The sequence below is a fragment of the Ambystoma mexicanum genome, chromosome 12 (genome assembly GCF_040938575.1).
Source record: "Ambystoma mexicanum isolate Mex_15411 chromosome 12, UKY_AmexF1_1, whole genome shotgun sequence".
NCBI classification, from domain to species: domain Eukaryota; kingdom Metazoa; phylum Chordata; class Amphibia; order Caudata; family Ambystomatidae; genus Ambystoma; species Ambystoma mexicanum.
The window spans coordinates 376,408,351-376,428,885 of NC_090936.1; the positions used below are offsets into that span (position 1 = coordinate 376,408,351).

Consider the following 20,535-nt stretch of genomic DNA (forward strand, 5'->3'; position numbering starts at 1 on the left):
CTGGAGCTCACTCACTCTCCTTGCTGACGTAACTGTGACCAAAAAGGACACTTTCCAGGACAAGTACTTGTGGTCCACAGTAGCCATTGGTTCAAAGGGTTTATGGCACAGCGCCGTCAGGACCACATTTAGGTCCCACACGGGTGCGGATTACGAACCGGAGGGTAGAGGCGTGTCAAGCCAGCAAAATGCCTCTTCACCACTGGGTTAGTCAGGGAATAAGAACACTGGTTTGTAGAAAGATAAGCGGAAACCGCTGAGAGATAAGTCTTGCATGACAAAACATGAACCCCTGACTCTACTAGGGAGGACACGAAGGACAGCACTGTGTCAATCGTGGCCACCCTTGGATCCAACTTCTTCTCCAAACACCAATGACAGAACCTGAGCCATTTACTCTTGTACTAAGATCTGGACAAGGGTTTCCTGGCTGCCTAGATAATACGCACGTTATCCGTAGACAAATTCAGATGCTCTAAAGACTTGAACTCAGGCACCATGCGGCCAAGCTGAGCGATTGAGGGGCTTGGTGCCACAGCTGCTGTTCCCCTTGGTGAAGAAGATCGGGAGTTACTGGTAACCTGATCGGCGGATACACTGACAGGAGTTGAAGCTCTGAGAACCAAAACCTGGCTGGCCACCACATGGCTATGAGTAGAAGGGAACAGTTCACCGAATTCTTCAACTTCCAAATTGCCCGGTGAACTAGAGGCAGAGGGGGGAAGGCGTAAGCTCTCATGTTGTGCCATGGAATCTCGAGAGCATCCCCCACAGAGGAGGCTCCCAGCCCCCCTCTGGAGGCATACTGAGGAAGCTTCTTGTTTACCGCCGTAGCGAAGAGGTCCACCTCCGGTGTGCCCCAACGCGAGAAAATCCATGAGAGGAGCTCCGCCTTCAACTCCCACTCGCAGCTGACCACTGTCCGTCTGAGGGCATCTGCTGTGACATTCAGCTGGCCCGGGATGTGTACTGCAAGCAGCCAGACACCATGAAGCATGGCCCATTACCATATCTGGATAGACAGGTCCACGAGGGGGGGGAGTCTTTGTTCCCCCTTGTTTGTTGATGTAATACATTGACACCACATCGTCCGTGCGTATGCGGACCACCTTTTTGGCAATAAGCGGTCTGAATGCCTTGAGTGTCAGAAAGATCGCCAGAAGGTCCAAATGATTTATGTGCAGGAGCTCGTCCTGAGGCGACCAGAGGTCCGGGACCTGAAGAAGATCTAACGTTGCACCCCAACCCAGCAGGGAGGAGTCCGTCGTGATCGTCACCGTGGGGGCTGGGTCCTGAAACCCCGCACCCACCGACAGGTTGCTGAGAGATGACCACCAGTCCAGGTCCACTCTCATGGAATCCGGAATCATTATCCGCTTGGAATCCGGGTCCACAGCCTGACGGCAGGAACTCCGAAGAGCCATCTGGGTCCGTCTCATCTTGAGATGAGCAAGAGGAAGAGCCAGCACGCACGAGGCCATGAGGCCCAGAAGCCTCTGGAACCACCAGGCCGACATGCTCTCCGACTGCACAAACATCTGACACGTGGCTAACATCCGCCATTCTATCCCCGGCCAGGTACACACTGCAGTCGATCGTGTTCCAGCGAAAACCCAGGAAAATCAGGTCCTGCAAGACCGTCATGGAAGATTTCCGCTAGTTCACCGACAGCCCAAGATGGAACAGGAGCTGAAGGAGAGACTGGAGATTGCCTGCTGCTGCTAGCGGACAAGGGCTTCGTAGGAGCCAGTCGTCCGTATACGGATACACATGGATACCCTGGAGATGAAGATAGGCCGCAATCACCGACATCAGCTTCGTAAAGACACGCAGCGCCGAGCTGAGGCCAAAAGGAAGCACTCGAAACTGGAAGTGCTCCTCTCCCAAAGACAAGCGCAGATATCTCCTGTGTGGGTTCCAAATCAGGATATGTATGTACGCGTCCTGAAGATCCACAACGCTGAGCCAGTCGCCCGTCTGCAAGGAGGAGCATATCAGGCTGGGCATAATCATCTTGAATTTCTCTTGGGGTAGGAAAAGATTGAACTGGGAAAGGTCTAGGATGGTGCGCAGGCCAGCCTGATTGGGTTTGGGCACCGTAAAGAGCCGGGAGTAGAAGCCCTCCCCTCGCTCCCCGAGGGGAACGGGTTCCACAGCTCTGAGGTCCAGAAGTTTCTGAACCTCGGCTTTGAGGGAGGGCGAGCCCGACAGCTGAAAAGGAAGGTTGCGGGGTGGGGTAGGCGGTAGAGGTAAGCGGAAGCCCGCTCGAGCGACTGACAAGACCCATCTGTCTTCTGTGATGGTCTGCCACGCCTCCCAATGAGACGCAATGCGTCCTCCCACCCGGGTCTCGTGTGAGCACGGAAAACCCTCATTTAGTAGGTTTATCAGTGGCGGTGCCACCTGAACCTGAGGAGGAGGCTGAAGAGCGGGAGAAAAACCGCATCCATTGTTGCCTATGGTGGTTATTCCCCACAGGGGTATCCACTCTGTGAGATTTGCGGTCGAGGAAGCCCCTAAAGCCAGAGGAGGGTCGACTTTGTGATAACGGTCTCTGGGTTTTGAAAGGAGCCTTAACCAGCACAGACAATGACTTAGCTGTCTGAGTGCTAGCCTTTGTCTTGGTGAGCTCTACATCTGTTGTAGAATGAAAGAGCTCCTTACCATCGAACGGAAGGTCCAACACCTTGTCCTGCACTTCTTTTGAAAATTTAGTGGCATGCAGCCACGCCTGCCGTGAGGTATCAACCCCCAGCATAAGGCTCCGAGCCGAGGTGTCTACGTGATGAGCCGCAGCCTCCAGGAGATCCTGGGCCAAGACCCTGGCGTCGGATAGGCCACCCTTGAAGTCTTCCAACTTCTCGACCGGGATGTGCTCCACAAACTCCGACAGACCTTTCCACATCTGCATATTAGCCCCCGCTAATATCAACTCAGCATTGGCCTGCCTGAGCTGCAAGGCCGAGTTGGCAAAGATTTTCCTCCCTAAGGATTCAAGGAGCTTGTCCTCCTAACCCAGGACCTGAGTAGCCGTCGTGGAAGAGGATGCTGTAGGTCTGGATTGCAAAGTGGCCGCAGCAACCACTGTGGAGGAGGGAGGCGGACAAGATGACAGGGCCACCTCTTCCAAAGAATGTAGCCTGTACCTCGCGTCAATCTTCTTATTGACAAAGTCCCGAGTGTGGCTTTTCCCAGACTCTTCGGACCTCGGCCAGAACATCCTTCTGCAGGAACAGGCCATACGCCCCAAGAGAGACAGGGTGAACCCCCGGTGAAACCCCCGTCAATGGATGAGGGGTCTTAATCTTAGCCTTAACATAAGGAACCTAGGCAGAGCCGGTACTATCAGGCCTGGAATGTTTTTGTGACATACCAACCGCCAACTGAGCCTTGGACCTCGGCACTGCCGGTAAAAGAAGAACGTTGCTTCTTTGCCCCCTCAACAGGTCTGGTGTCACCACAAGAGCGGGAAAGGTGAGCAACAGCTTTCACCGACAAAGCCTTGACCAGCCTCTCAGACCTGTTGGTAGCTTTAGCCTCTGAACGAGGGACCTCGGACCCAGGCCCGGTAAAAGCCTTATCTGCGCGGGCCTCGAACATCCGTTCGGTAACAACAAGCCCAGCCAAGGACTCGGGGCGAACCCCGGTCTTATCTTTGAGGGAAGCCGACAGAGAGGCCTCAGAGCGAGCTCCAGTACCCCACGACTCAGAACTGGCTCTACAAACAGCCCCCACAGGAGGGGCCTCGGAGCGTACTCCGGTATTCACAGGCCCCTTACGGAGACCCTCAGAGAAAACTCTGGTAGAATTATTAGGCCCGAAGGGAACCTGAGGGCGAACCCCGGTGACAGAGCGATCAACGCCCCTCCCGGCCCAAGAGGAACCCAGAAAGGTATCCCCAGGCCGGGGTGCTCTGAAAAGTAAAGAATTTACCGGGCGTTTCTTCTTCTCGTTGATGAACGCCTGAAAATGTGAAGGAGGAGTTCGTCGGAACACCTCCTCCCACCGCTCCAACCGACGTTGAAGTCGGACTGGAAGGGAGTCGCAGTAAAAACAGGAGTCCCAACGGTGATCCGGACCCAAACACTCTAAACAAAGAGGATGGGGATCCGCCCTCACGAAGCAACGGTGACAGGATGAACAATCGGGAAAATATAGCTTGAACGACATAGACAGACCAGTAAACGAACGCTAGCGAAAGCCAGAGAGGAAAAAAGGGAAGAAAAACTTCTGAGGATGCAAGCGTCCGGCCCCGATCGAGCGGAGAAAAGGACTGATGGGAGATGCGTGGGGTGAAGCCAAGATGGGCGGGGTTACAGCCGCGTGCAGTGCCCCACGCAAGAAACAGAGGAAGGACACATTTTTGGAAAAAATTAGGATGCTTTTTACAAAGTGCTCTGGTCCCGTCCCACAGGACGGAGAGATGTCCCATAAGTATGGAGGAAAGGGGACAATTAATTGCAAACTACAGTGTGTCAAAAACTGTGATGTGCTAATGTATGCACACAACGTAATTCAATTTTTCTTTTACTTTTTCAATTGCAACATACTTTTTTCCTTGTCAAAATGTCGTTATTTATACTTTGTTGTTCTGAAGATTAGTACCTAGGCAGCTGTTCTCAGCCAATCAGAGGGCTCAGGATGTAGGCCTTAACCACTTGTAATAGCCCACAATCCAAGCCCCATAATCAGCAAAGCATGCCGCTAGCTACCCAACTTTACTTCCCTCGTCCCGCTGCAGTCGCCCCACAGGCAGCCACCACTTCGCTGCACCATCGCAAAAAGCCCCAGCCCCAAAAGCTTCTGTGAGACCTGTGAGAGCCTATAATGTCAGACCCCCCCACCCTTTTCTCACAATTGTGATGAAAAACAATCCCGATTTGGCATTTGACACAAACGTAGCAGACTGGGGTCTTGTGGGGCCCGGTGTGGTACGAGCCTTTTAGATGCACAAGCCTGCTGTCTGGATGATTTGTGCCACCACTGACCTTGCAAAGGGACCGACCTGACATACTGAGTTTCAACTAGACTGCACCTAGCATGACTAACACTATCCCATCCCCTTTCGCCTTTCTGAGCGCACTCCAACAGGGCGGGCTTTGTTTTTTCAATTTCCTTCCATTACTTTAGTACCACTGAACACTGCCCCATTTAACATTATGCAAACCTTGAGGACTGCAACGTATGCGTGTGCCTGAGGAAGTGGTCAAGACCGCTCACAAATAAATGAATTTGTTCGCCTTATTAAGGTATTGACTTGTTGGATCAATGTTACTGTACCCTTGACGAACACAGTGACCAAATAAAACAAATACAAGTATATATTACAGTTAAGGTGAGTCGGAGACACATATGAACCCCTAAAAATTCTGTTAATAACCTTTGATTCGAGTAACGTATTTGGCCAAAATTTCGAAAGTGATTAAAAGTCTGCACCCGCCCCCCCGGAACTGCAAAGCTTCGTAAAGGTTTGTTAAAAAATAAAAAAGTTATTAAGCGCAAACATTTTCTTTTTTTCCCCGAAAGTGCGGCCTACTTCCCATTCATTTTCCCATAGACTAAAAAGGTAAAAAGCGCACAGCCTAAACCGCTGGATGGATTTGGACCAGGTCCAAAACAACTTGAGCATGAAGCCTTGACTCAAGGTCCATGCATGTTTGGGGGTTATTCCATTGCGTAGTTATTTAAAATTTTGACAGAGAAGGGGGTGCCCCCTCCCATGGTGCATTGCAGGATCATGGTTTTTCAAAATGAAACCACTTTCATCTTGTTTTTCTCTCGGTGCACAAGATATTCTTGGTTATAGCCGAGGTTATGGGAAAATGAAAAGCAGTAAAAAGCTATTTGCAGGTCAAAAAACATACAAATGCCATCAGTGTAGAGGTGGGGGTTGGCTAGAAAGCACAGAGTGAAGTTTGGGAGTTGAAGGGGGTCCAAGGACCGAGTTTGCAACACAATGGCTACAGCTGTGAATAGTCGACATCTGAAAGCAAACTGTGTCACAGAAGCAGCATGTGCTCTGGGGTGAAAGCTAGAGGGCAGGGGAGGTGAGGAAGAAGTCTGGGGAGTGGGAGGAGCTGACACAGTGGGGCACTTGGTGATGGCCTGGGAAGCATTTTTTTCTGGCTATTGGCTATATCCGAGCTTACAAAGGAGTACAGATAACCGCGGGCATGTTTAGTTCAGCACCTGCGGTTACATTTTTGAAAGATATTTTTATAACTATAGTGACATCGGGGGGAGGGGAGAAAAATCACAGACTCACTTGCCATCTAGATCTCCCATTCATGCAGTAACCAGGACAAACTCTGGTTAGCTTCAAAGTCAGGAAGGAGCCAGCCTCCTCACGCCATGTTGCCTGATAAATGAGCCAAACTTATAAGACCACTTAGAGTTCTGGGCCGGCCCTTTCCTTGCTTTGAAGCTAAGTCGGGTCAGCCCCGCTTTGTAGCTAAGCAGGGTCAGTCCCAGTTACTGCATGTATGGGTGACAGAATGGGGATCTGAATTATTTACTATGTTTAAACCATGCTACTGTCAGTCCTTGAAGGGTTTGCCGTCAGACAATTTTTAGCATTTTGCTGAATTGCATTTTGGTATTTGTAGTCTCCCAGTCAATAACAAATAACAAAAATACGTATTTTTGCAGTGAGTGTCCCATCCCTGCAGTAACTGGGACAAAGCTGCTTAGCTTCAAAGTGAGGAATGGGTCAGCCCACTAAGGACATGTTGCCTAATATATGGGCCCCTGCTTAGAATAACACTTTGAGAAACATGGCTTAAGGGGGCTGGATCCTTCCTCGCTTTGAAACTAAGCAGGGTCGGTCCATGTTACTGCATGGATGGCAGACAGTCCACGGTCATGAATGCCGTGTGTAGTCTTAGTTTTAAATATCTCATTAACACACAGCATCCGCATTTTTATAAAACAGAAAAAATGAAATTAAAAAAAAACACATTTATGCTGAACACTGCTATCAGAGAACCCTGGTTTTAAGAAGTTCGAGACGCTGCACTTAACCATGATGCTACAATTATATCATTGTTTAGATTTTCACAAGTTTCATACCTAGCCTGTATGTAATGTATGCCTCATGAATCACCAATTAATTGTGGCCTAGTGGTTAAATGCTAGGCCTCGAACTCTGGCAGACATGGGTTCAAGGCTGTATGTTTTTTTTATTTAACTAATGAATTAAATTTAAAGAAAAGCAATGCAAGTGGAAGGTGGCAAGGTGTGTTGCAGTGCAGTGCAGTGATCTATATTAGCGTGAGGGCATTTAGATGTGGCTGCAATGTCAGAAAATAAACTGTGCCGGAATGGCTTTTGTGCTGAAAAGGGCATGCCAAAAAAGTGCATGCTGACATGGACGCTGCGGTAGAATGCCTGTGCTAAATCAGTCTGTGCCAAAATGATGGCGCTGAAAAGGGGTGTACCGCTTGGAGAACACTGCTTAACCAAAGTGTGTGCTCCATGGCACATCATTTAATCTCACTGCGTACTGCTTAAAAACATTGCGAGTTCTCAAAGTTTTAAATATCTCATAACACATGGCATCTGCATTATTTTGTTTTAAACTGTGCTGTCAGTCCTTGAATGTTTTGCACTCCGACAACTATTTTGCCTTTTGCTGAATTGCTTTCTGGTATTTGTAATCTCACCGTCAAGATGGGGGGAATAATGCCACAATTGAACACTTTTACCGCACATAGTTCTATAAGAATTGAGCGACACTATGGCATGTGTACTTTTGTAGTTAGCTTTATAAAGCAGAGTATGGTCTACTTTATAAAGTCTGGTCTGGTTGAAAGACAGACATGGGGGTGAGGAGTGGAAATGATAAGAGGGCAAGTAAGTCATGAGCATCTGCCCAGGATGTGGCAAGAGAGTTTCCAATCCTGGACACCGGTGCAGTTATTTTCCCCTGATTGTGGTTGCTTTTCAGGGCACTAGTAAAGGACACATGTGGGTGGACAGGTTGCAACTCTGTTTTTTTTTTTTTTTTAAGTTGGTAAGCTTGCTCAAGTATTTGGATGCCAGGATTTTACTCAGGTTGTCATGTTCCCAGTGCAGACACGTACCCACAAAACCAGTCAGTTTGTTCATATTGGGATTTTGTTTTCCATGGACTATTTCACTACAGATTGCTGGGTTTAAAAGGTGAGCACCTTTAATACTTTGCCAACATATTTATTGAAATATTTCCTCTCTTGGGTTATTTTTCTGGTTTTCATTCCTTTTTTTAAATGTCCAACGCCATTTTGTATTGCACACTTTCTTCTAAGGAGAAGGTCAATTGAACTACATTTGTATATTTCACTTTAAAATATGTGGCCACTTTCTGTGCAGATATTCATGGGTGCCAGCTTTTGATTTTCACCATGGCAGCAAAAGTACCTGGGCATATGTTATTCTTGCAGCTGGTCATTTTTGTCCCGTTTCTGTGCTGCTTAAATGTGGTTAGTTGGGGTTGTGCAGTCTATCACAACAGTAACCAAAAGACGGGCCATAAAACAAAGGGCTTGGAGCACGAGACAGGACATTTCGGCATGGTCAGTAAGGTGTGCGCTGTTATGGTGGGACCTTTTCGCTGCAATCAGCGAACTTTTGGGCAGGGCGTCGGTCTGGCACATTAAAAATATGTTATTCTGTTTAAAATTACTGGAATATTACATTGAAAAAGTATAACATTAAATTGTAATTATATATAAAACTGTCAGATGTGAAAAAAAGAGTATTTTTTTTAGTGATAGCCATATCCTGATAACTACTGACGTTAGGAGCAAGACATTTGTCACGTAAACTTACTTTATAATGAAGATTTAAAATGCCATTTTTTCTTTTCTAACATCTTCGGTTTGTGAGATATGGGTATCCTTCAAAAATAAATCACCCCCTTTTCCACCTCACGTTACCTGGATTTTTGGAAAATGTTAAAAATCGCGTTTCTCTATTTTTTGAAGAAGAATCTAGATATCCATTTTCACGCCTGTAACATCTTTAGGTTTGAGATGTAGGTATCTTCATTAAAAAAATCCCCCAAACCCCTTTTGTCCCCACTTAGGGACGGAATTCCCAAAAATCCTTCCGTTCTGGGTGCCTACATCATGAAAACAATGTACTTTCCAAATTTCACGTTCCTAGGTTAAACAGTTTGAACTGGGCTTTCATGAGTCAGTCAGTTAGGGCTTTTTTTATATATAAAATTCTCCATCGCCACTAGCATGTGCTACAGTTGGATGAAATATTATCTCCATCACTTGGAGAACGAGTGAATATAACCTTCAGGAAATCAGTGTCCCTCAAAGGCTCATTGTTCTGCAGTTTTATGCCGCCTACAATGAAGATTCCCAGTGGTGATCCTTGGTTGAAGTGAGTGACACTTTTTATTATTTTATTTATTGTATATTTGTAAGGCACCTACATAACAAATGGTGTTTCAAGGCACCACATGGCAAAGAAAGGGGGGGGGGCAAGGGAGAAGATAACAATAATGAACCTACTAGGCCTTGTGACATTTGGATCGTGCAAGTACAATAACAAGAAGTGTAACAGGGTGGGGTGGGGGGTGCCGATCTGCACGAAATGCGAAGTGCTAGGGTGGGAAGGGAAGTGCAGGGCAAAGAAAAGTGAGTGCTAGGGGAAAAGGTGGGGGAGGAACGAGGGGAAGAGAGCCACAGGGGCTAGGCATGTGCTAGGGGAGGCCAGGTGGGCAAGTGCAAGGGATTGCATAGGGTGCAGGGGGTGAGAGTCCACATGCTAAGTGGGAGGAAGGGGGTGGACTGGGCAGTGGACCTTGTGCCCTGTAGAACTCTGAAGGAACCAAGTAGCCAGTCACTTTGCTCCCTTGCTCTCCTGAGTGGGGTGATGCCCTAGTGACTTATTCCCCACAAATTCATGTCAGTGGAATCCTAAGGATTGCCTTTCTCAAGAGTTGTCATCCTAAAGCCTTTGAAATATCTGCTGCCTGCATACATGCAATTATGTGTGAAAAGGGGCCGATTTGGACATAAGGAAGGTTTTTAGACTGCCCCGACATGCTTGGGATTTTTTTGCATGGTTGAGAATGGAAGTAATATCACTGATATAAAGGGTTGTAGATTAAAGCAGGTCTGTGCTTTATTGAGTAAAAAAAAAAAATGTGGGAAACATGAACATCTACATATATATAGGAAATGCTTAGGTATGTTTTTGTACTCACCTGATGCAATCTCTCAGTGTAAGCGTTCCTTTACCTCTGCTGGCCAAAGGGCAAAGTGCACCCACTTCAACAACAGCTATCATTTTAAAATACAGATGCAATTTATCAGTGTCAGGTTGCCCTTTGTTGTCCAAATTGCAAAGTGCACCCACTTCAACAACAGCTACAATTTAACAAACAGAATGAGCATGATTCTACGCGGTCACCTTCACCTTCCACTAAACATTCGAAAGTTACTTCTTTCCGCCTCCACTTCTTTTCGCTTACCATCAAGTGCCAATCCATCCCTGGCATCAACAGTTTTTACGATTTGGAGATGGACAGAAGCATGTCCAATTGGGTGTGTTGCCATTTTTCCTTGGTCAGCTGCATGGGAATACACAGATATTGGCCACACGCATGTCTTGTGCAAAAGCAAGGAGTGGCACTCTTTGCATACCTGGTTGAAAAACTTGTCAAAGGCCCTCATGCAAGCAGGTGTGTTAATGCGCAGAAGTGAGGTGCAACATGCTGACCAATTATGGCTTGCTTCTGAAGTCCAAGAAGTCTCATCATCAGCTGGGTATATTGGTGCTGTCTGAGATAACGGGTCAAGGTTAGTTCATCTCCCAGAAGACAGAGGCGTTACTCTCTTGGAAGAGCTCCATAAGCTTTTCTGAAGATCGGGGTCTTCAAGTGTGTTCCTGGTTTAGGTTCCAGAGCTTCAAAGCAGCCTCTGTCTATGTGGCACCATGTGCACAATTACACCCTTGGCCCCTTTAACACATCTCCATTGAAGTGGGCATCAGTGTCTGAGGATTATTGGAAGATGGTAATGATGACAGACACCCTTTGGGTACTGCCTTAGTGGTGGGTAGAACCCATCAACCTGATGAAATGGTTTCCACTGAACACCCCACTCCAGCGCTGGTCCTCACAATGGATGCCAGCACCGCGGCTTGGGGGCCTTTCCGGGGCAGGTATCCATTTGGTGTCTGTGGTCCATGGGGAAGAGGATGATGATACACTTGAAAAAGCTGGAGGTCATCTTTAGGGCACTAATTTACCTGTACAGTTCAGTTCCAATGACCAAGAGGGCAGACATGATGGCACTGGCATAGGTCGATCTCAGGGAGGTAAAATGTCTAGGGTGCTGGAAAAGACTGCCTGAGATCTGGGGTAGAGGGTAGAGTATGATTTGCTGTCTCCTGGGGCAACTCAAATTTGGGCATAAAGATTTATCTTGCTAAAACAGTTGCTCCTTTCTTTTTTTCAGTGGAATTGAGATTGTCACAGGGGGCTTTTCATCTAGTAACCTGGACACTTGGAACTCAAACCATGGACATGCTTGCCTCAGTGAACCACTCCCCTCTTTTCTTTTCTTTTGATCCAAGTTTCAGGAGCAGACAGCTTGGGTGACAGATGGGTTGGAAGGAGAATGGACTGAGAATGGCGTCTACACCGGTGCCCCATTGTCTCTGAATTCCAGGACCATTCAGAAGATTGGAAGCAGAAGATTGATTGTAATCTTGGTGATCCCCTTTGGGCCATGACATGTTGGTTTTCCAGTTTCTTACAGCTGGCCTCTCCCCCTGTTGAGTCTCTCACAGGCTCCTCCTCCTGGGAGTAGTCCAGAAAGGTTTCAGCTCTACAGCAGTTGGAAATGGACAACCTGGAATATGAGAGGGGCAGGTTAATGGAGTGGCTTCCACAGGATATTTGTTTTTCCGTCAAGAGGTGTCCTAAGACTTATAGTCTTAGAGCTTTTGCACAATAAAGGTTGCAGTTTCTAGCCTGGATAAGTAGAAATCAGGTGCTCGTACTAGAGTGAGAAAAGCCACTTTTGGCTCATCCCTCCCTTAGATCACATTGGGCGTCAATCAGGGCATCCAGGCATTCTTAGGGTGACGTAATTTCTACTTGAACCTTTCATGACGACCCTACTTGAACATCCACTTTGACTTGCGCCTGCAATTTTCCAACAGTGTTTCATGTGCTACAGGAGATCCCTTTCGCACCTCAGCCTTCAGTGGAACTTGAATGCATTGTGGAAATGGCAGTTTTCACATGTTGATCCCTCACAATCTTTACCTGTGTTTCACATATATGTCACTTGTTGTTTCCATGGGTTTTCTGCATTTTCCATTTTACCAATGTATTGCATGACTTATTTTTCCCAAATATATTTTCCATCTTGCAATGTATGCAACTGTATATAAAGTTTCCTTGCCTATTAATCTAATCACTTGCCCCCAACTACAGTTTCTGTGCTGCTTATGCTTGTGGTTTATTTCTTCCAAGTGCTTGCATGCTCTCCTGTGTTTGTATTTTGTCCTGTTTTTGGTTATTGCATGGACATTTCCCTGAACTTAGTTCCAACATTGCCTGTTCACTGCATTTTGTACTTGACGCTATGATCTCTATAGTTGCTCGTTTTCTGGCACACTGGACATTGCCCACCATTTACCCTGTGTTCCTGCACCATATAAATGGCAAACATTGTGGTGTGTGTGTGCGACTGCCTTGCTCTGCAAGCTGGTGTTGAGTTCCAGCTATTTTGTGTATCCCCTGCACTGTTTGGTGTGTGTGTGTGTGTGTGTGTGTGGGGGGGGGGGGGTTGTGAAACTCCAACCACGCTCCTGCCCCAGGACTCCATTCCCCTCAGAAACCAGTTCCCCCTGTTAAACCTGTTCCCAGCCAACAGATACAGAATTCTCAGCCAGTGTTGTTGCGGGGGTCTCAACCCCCCCCCACCAGCATACCCTAAAGATGACAGATGCCACCCACAGAAGCAGCCCCACAGACCATACCCGGATGACATCACCAAAGTAATCATGAAAGGCGACATGGCTGAACTGGGAAAGCTAAAAACACAAGGCTGAGGCGTGATACACTGCCTTTTCTGAGAGATGCAAAACAGGTCTGGCATAATGTCCAGTCCTACCAAGGACACTGGGGAAGAGGGCTAAAGTCAGCTGAAAAGATACATCACCTGTAAGGACAAAAAGGCTAAAATCCCTCAAATGCCAGCAGAGAAAATCATTTTTACGATCCCTGAACACGTGACCTGAAGCTGGCGAACAAAGCCCATTCAGACAGATAAGGTTGTTCCCATCAAATTGAAGACAGAAGATGAAAAAATGCAACACAGCATCAAGGATAATGGAGTGTCCTTGCTCAAGGTCTGGGAAGTCATAGGGATGAAACAATAGTGGGAAGCAGGCGGTGCTCTGAGCTCACCTTCCCCACCCATCCTTTTTCCTCACATGCTGGTAAACTTCCTAAACTGACAAGGCTTGCACGGACCTAGTGGGTGGTGCCAGCTGGAGCTACCAGATCTAGCCAGACCAAATTATCTGTCCCCTATAGGCTGTAATTATGCCTATACCGTTCACCCAATTCCATTTCGCCCGAGAGCAAGGAATATATCTTTTTGGTTGGGAGATCACAGCAGGTTAAACATGCACTGCCTGCCTGTAATGAGCTGAGAGTACACATTTGGAGCTGTGGAATCTGTGTGCGTATCCCTACTTGGAGGCAGCAATTTGTCACATTTCTGGGCTCCTCCGTTTCTGGACATGAGGGGATTTCCTTCGAGCCCAACTCTTTTTCTAACTACAATTCAGTGTAATCTCCAGTCTACAGATGGCCATTTACATCTCTTCCTGAGCTCCAACTCTCCCCGCCCCTGTAAGAGCAATGTAACAATCTGGCCTGCTCTTTTCCCACCTATCCTCCACCCTGTAATGTTCATCTCCCTTCTTGACACCAAGCCCTGGGAACAGCACAGAAACGAGTTACTCTTGTTCATGGGGTGGGGGCGGTCCCGGGAGGGTCACTTGTCCTACACCCTGTAATTCTGCTCCCTTTTGTCCCCTACAAACAGCAAGAAATGAGTCCCATCTGTTGTGTTCATCATGGGGTGGATGTGGGTCTGGCTCTGGAGTAGGGGTGAGACAGCCTTATAAGTGTGTGGAGGGAGGACCTAGGGGCTCGCTCTCTTTTTGACTGCTGGCGGTGGTGTACGACTGGTGGGGGCTGAGAATCTGAGGAGGCCCTTTCAGCAGGTACCATGTACCTGTCTTCGCCACCTTTCATTTTCTTTTCTTTTCTCTCTCTCTCGCTCTCTCCTCCCCCCATTCTTTTTTCTTTCTCCCCTATACCCAGTCTCGCTCATCCTCTCTCCTCCTTCCCAGCAGCCACCCCACTCTAACATTTCCTACTCTGCAGGCTACGGTTCCCATGCAAATGGGGGTGCCTAGCTAGTATGTCTGCCATCAATGCCCCGCCTTGCGCCTGTGCCTGCAGCCCGGTGCAGACAATCATCCAGGTCCAGTGTTCCTAATCTACTCTGCTGGCAATAAAGTCTACTTCTCTGCCTGTAATAAATCTGGTCTGCAAAGACTTTGTTGCATACATTGATATTCCACTATTCAATGTAGCCTGCCTGTTATTGCCGCAGGGGGGACCCAGTCCGTCTGCTTACACTACGCACTCATAATTCCCTGGCCCAAAACTGTGGCTGTGCCGGAGGTCTCCCACACGACCTTCAGCATTTTGGCCTGCCTCCCAAGTACACAATACGACAATGATTTTAGTTGCTGCAAGGATAATGGGGGAACTAGGAGCCTTGTGTGTAATCAGCTGCCATTGGGTTTCTACAAGAGGCAATCACCCAATGGTGCAATATGGCTTTTTGGCCTAAAGATGTTCCCTCTTTCCTGGTGTCCTAGTAGAATCTTAGGTCTTCTGAGGAGGCAAAGTCTCTGACCCACTTTTATGCTAGACAGAAGACTTTTTATTGTCACGTTATTCCTATGGCTAAATCCCTGTGGCTAACTAATTCACCCTGTGTGTTTGTACCTTGTTCTCCCACGGTTAGGTCAGTCCATCCGTTGCACGCGCTGGTGTACCGCTTTTAATGGGAATGTTGAGGTCCTCACCCTACCCTCACTCACTACTTTCCTATGTCTAAAAAGCAGGTGCACACTTATTGGAGGTTGATTCTAAACTTTATTCTTACCACCTCTAACTTGTGTCTCTTATGGTTAATGATTGTTCGATCCATCTGGTTGAATAATGGTTAAAAAGAATAATCATAACAGAAGTATTTACTACTGTTTATGGTAAAAAAAAAAAAGATGATATATCTTTGTCGAGCCTTATTTTCAATGTATAATGGGTATCGGGTTTGGGTCATCACCCCCAAACTTCGTATGATTGTCGACCGGTTTTAGCGGTTCTGCTAACTAGCCGCTTTCTTCAGGACAAATAATGACATCACTGCATTTTATATATTAAATCTCCACAAAGTGGGTTCTTGGAGGATCTCTTCGGGTTTCCAACGGGTGTAGTGGGTTCTGTTTCCCAGGCCCTAAGGGGTTAAAAATGGAAAAAGTGGGGGCGCTGTTGCGCATGACAGAAATGGCCGCCTGATTCCAGAGCTCCCGCTCCACTAAGATATCCTGCGCCATATCATCTGTTATAACATTGCCTGCGCATCCTAAACGTTCTGGGAAGGTAGCCCAGCCATCCGTGGTGGGTCAGTCGAACTCCTGTGAATCAGAGGCCAGGAACGCCGGAGATACAGCCCCAGGCAGATCGTCCGACACACGCGGCTGAATATATCCTGCGCCGAGCTCCAGGGAGATCCACGCGAGTGCCGCTGCGTGGCTGAAGGACCGAGTCCACTGATGGGAGGAGCCTGAACTGCGGCCCAGGCCCTACACCCTGCTGGTAATACGCTGCGGTCCTTGGGTTGGCCGTGACACGGGTGGTTCAGTCGGACGACCCGACCCGCGTTCCAGTCGGGCCCCGGTGAGTGGCAGCCCGCGGTCGCTGAGCTCCAAAAAAACCTGTATTACAACACGGGGCAAGGCGTGCGGCGGGCCCGCGATACAGGATTGCGAAGAGGCCTGGAGATGAGAATGTCTGGTAAGGAGGCACGGCTGGGCGGCGGATGAGTGGGTAAAAAAGGACACATTTTCTGGGGGCAGCGGCTTGCAGAGCCGGCGACAATCCTCACTGAGCCGATATACTTTATCTGCCGTCCCGTTGGACCGGCGAATCCCGGTGGTACACGCGGCCCCCTCACCCCCCAAGACCCCTGATACCGGCACTGGGTGGGCCCACGCTCCGGTGATCTGCTCCGGCTCCCAGGCACACCATAGTATGTGCCACGGGACCTCCGGGGGCACAAGCTTGCACTGCTGAATACGGAGCACGTCCCGCACGGGGGACCGGGCTGGGTGGAGACCCCCAACATATACAGCAGCTGCGGACCGGAGCGGCTCAGAAACCCCCTTAAAACGACACAGAACTATTAAGCACTTCGAAAGCGGTAAGCGTGGAGTACTGTACGTGGGGGGACACAGCCCACTCGGACCACCAATTTCCGGCTGGGGGCTCATTGTGTAATCGTTCATAACGCCTCTAGCCCCTTAATCTGATCCACTCCCAGGGCTCAGACACTGCATAAGGAGCAAGGGGGGGCGGCGAATAGAAATTTGGCTAACAATATACTGCACCACTTCGGAACACGATTCCGACAGTATCATGGGCGACCCACAGAAGTCGGGAAAAGGTGTCAAAATTCCGGGGAAACAGAAGAAAGGCCCAATGGACGCTTACACGGACAGTCAGAGTCTGGCTACGTCGGCTGACGCCCACACTGCCGCTAACGAGGCCCCCACTACTGAGCCTAGTGAGAATTTAGACAAGTTAACCACAATAGTGCAAAATGGTTTCCGCGCAGTCAACACGAAATTAGATGACATAGTGTCCACTATCGGCTCCTTAAAGGCTAGAGTGGAGAAAGAAAGTTTGCGTATAACAGAAACCGAAAGCAGGATAAGCACTAATGAAGACACTATCTCACATCACAGCCGTGACATCACTCAAATCAAAGAAAACATGGCGAAACTACAGAACAAATGCGAGGATTTAGAGTTGCGCTCCACGAGAAACAATATCCGCGTGGTGGGCGTAGCGGAATCTTTTGGCAAAGGCCAAATGGAGAAACAACTCGAGACACTGCTTAAAACCCTGTTTGGACCGGAGGCATTCTCTGAAAATTTTTGGGTGGAACGAGCACACCGTACATTGGCCCCAGCACCCAAACCAGGCGCACCACCACGTACTATAATCGCACGACGACTCAATTACAGGGACAGAGATTCAATGCTACGTAAGGCAAGAGAGGCGGGCACTCTCCAATATGAGGAAAGTCGCATTCACATTTACCCAGATTTCTCCTCGGGGGGTGCAGGCAAGCAGAAGATCCTACGAGCCAGTCAAGAGGCTCCTAAGAGAACGCCAGATCCTATATGCTTTGATGTTCCCGGCAAAAATGAGGATTCAGCACGCGGGAAGGGCCCATTTCTTTGAGTCTCCGGCCGAAGCCACGCAATATAGTGAAACGTCCATACCCCTTCCTCCTAGAGGGGGCAGACCGGCACAAAACAACAGACCTAGACCTGCAGACTAAGAAACACTCGACTGTCAACCCTTTCTAAGGCTATACTCAAGATAAGTATCGGATCAAGCTGTACAAGGCAATTTGGTTGGTGGAGTCGTCGGACCTGATCGGCGGCCATGTGAAGCAACATGTCCACCCGCGGAATATTCTATAAGATTTGTTGGACACATCGTCAAGTTGGGGGTGATGATGAGGGTGGGGGGTGGGACAGGGTGAGGGGTTTGTTGAATTCAGCTCTTGTATTGACTTATGGTGGCATCTTGTTGGGGGTTGGTGCCACTCTACGGAGCCACGTTCATGTGTGAAGTGGTTGGAGGGGACTTGTTGGTTGAAAAGTAAAATTATGGTGGCATCGAGGCTGGCACCGATTAAGTTGCACGATTACTGTAAACCTGTTGAGTTTGACGATGGCTAATGCTCCATTTCAGAGGCCCGGTGCTGGGCTTAAGGTTAAACTCCTGACGTGGAATGTGCGGGGATTAAATAATCAGGTTAAGATCAAGAAGATTTCCAAATATGTTGCCAGGCATAATCCCTAAATCCTGATGCTACAAGAAACCCATGCGGTAGGAATGAGTAATGCCCATATATTGCCCAGGTGGGGTGCCCTGAGGTTTTACACTGACTAATTCATCCCAGTCCAGAGGGGTGATCACCCTTATTCATCCAGGCCTTGGGTTCAGGGTGGGTGGTCACAAGGCTGATCCTCTGGGCAGATATGTCGTGGTCTGGGGGGCAGTGGCTAGTCAACAAATACTCTTGGTCAACACGTACGGGCCTAACATTAATGACCCTGCTTTTTACATGAATGTATACCAGATAATTATGTTACTTGATGTTCCGAATGTGTTATGGGGGGGAGACTTCAATTTGGCCTTGGACTAGATTCTTGATAGATCCTTGAAGGTGGTTAGAACCCCAAGTAGGGCAGTACTAAATCTGAGACATGTTTTGTCACAACTTTTGCTGGTAGATGCATGGCGTGAAACTCATCCTGATTGCAGGAGATATACGTTTTATTCCTCGGTACATGACTCAGAGTCTAGGATTGATTATTGGTTTGTTTCCATGTCTTTGATGGCTGTGGTGGGGGGGTGCGAAATCCTTCCTCGAACATTGTCAGATCATTCCCCAGTGATGTTGGCACAAGTGTTCCGGAATGTCCCATGCTCTGCTAGGAGGAGGAGGATGCAGGATGGAATGTTGGGAGACCCGGGGACAGTAGAAGCACTCCATGATGAGATCACAGAGTTTATATCCAACAATGTGGGATCAGTTGACAAATACTCAACGGTGTGGGAATCCTTCAAGGTCTGGATAAGGGGTGTGTTGATGTCCAAAACTACAGGTATGCTGAAGGCTGTGAGAACCGAGTTGTCAACTATCGAAAGCAAACTAGATGTTATGGAGAAAACATACACAAACACGCAAGACAAAGTAGTATTAGCCAATATACACACGCACCTTCAAGAGTTTGATAAGCTTGCCATAAGGGAGGTCCGATAAGTGGCGGCCCCTATACGCGCGTGCAAATACGGGGAGGGTAACAAGGCTGGCAGAACGCTTTCCAACTTACTCAAGAACGATAGACAACCTACACAGATCACAAGTATACGCACTGTACAGGGTAGGGTACTGCTCAGAGATGAAGACATTAATGGGGAATTTATGGAATTCTACAAGGAATTACATTCAAATAAAGTTAAGAAAACACTCGCAGAAATTAAGATATACCTTGAGGCTCTCTCCCTCCCTAAACTCCCCGATAAAGAACGCCTAGTGCTAGATCAACCGGTGACTGCGGAAGAGATCGTAGAAGTGGTCAAAGCATTGGCTTCGGGCAGGGCACCAGGGTCAGATGGGTTGGGAGCTGAATTCTACAAAGAATTTCACGAGGAGCTCATTCCGATACTGCTGCAGGTGTGGGAGGAGGCACTTGAGTGCGGCAAGTTACCCCCAACTATGAGAGAAGCTATTATAACCGTACTCCATAAGCCTAGGCGACCACCACAGGACGTTTCGTCCTACAGGCCCCTGTCACTCATAAATACCGATGCTAAAATATTTGCAAAGATCCTGGCGAATCGGCTTCTGCCAGCAGTCCCTACCCTAGTACATACTGATCAGAATGGGTTTATCCCTGCACGATCTACGGCCCTGAACCTCCGAAGACTCTTTTGCATAATGGCACAAATAGATCCCGCGAGGAGCGCAGTGGCCATATCCCTTGACGCTGAACAAGCGTTTGATTCTGTCTCGTGGGTCTATCTCCTTGCGGTGCTGGAGGCGTTTGGGATGGGGCCCAACTTCATAAAATATGCGAAATTACTGTACACAGAGCCTGGAGCTCGTGTCCTGACCAATAGAGCCATTTCCCAGATGTTCCTGTTGGGGAGGGGAACCAGACAGGGCTGCCCGTTTTCGCCCTTGCTGTTCGCATCCACCATTGGGCCAATGGCGGTCGCGGTCTTTCTCAGACATGCGGATAGAGGGATCAAAATGAAGGGATCTACCCACTAATATCGCTCTATGTGGATGACACTTTATTATATGTCAAGGAACCTGAAATCAATATAACGCCCATTATTGCAGAGATGCAGGAGTTTGCAGATTACTCTAGGTACACGATAAACAAGGTCAAATCGGAAATATTTCCGCTTACACTGGCCACCCAGTGCCCCACAGTGACAGATGGACTCAAATGGTCTGAAGACCGTATCAGATACCTGGGAATTCTCGTCTCCAGGAATAAGCTTACATTATATTCAGATAACCACGAAAGTGCCCTGCAAACTCTAACGGCCAAGCTCCAGATGTGGGGGCGACTCCCGATCTCTTTAGCCGGTCAAGTCGCTATTCTTAAAATGGTTATCCTACC

At 48.2% G+C, this 20,535-nt stretch overlaps 1 protein-coding gene across 3 annotated transcripts in view; it reads right to left on the bottom strand.

Annotated features, from left to right (window-relative positions):
- Positions 1–20,535, bottom strand: part of CCDC91 (coiled-coil domain containing 91) — a 735,207-nt gene that overhangs the window by 585,039 nt on the left and 129,633 nt on the right. The gene's annotated exons all lie outside the window — the stretch shown is intronic.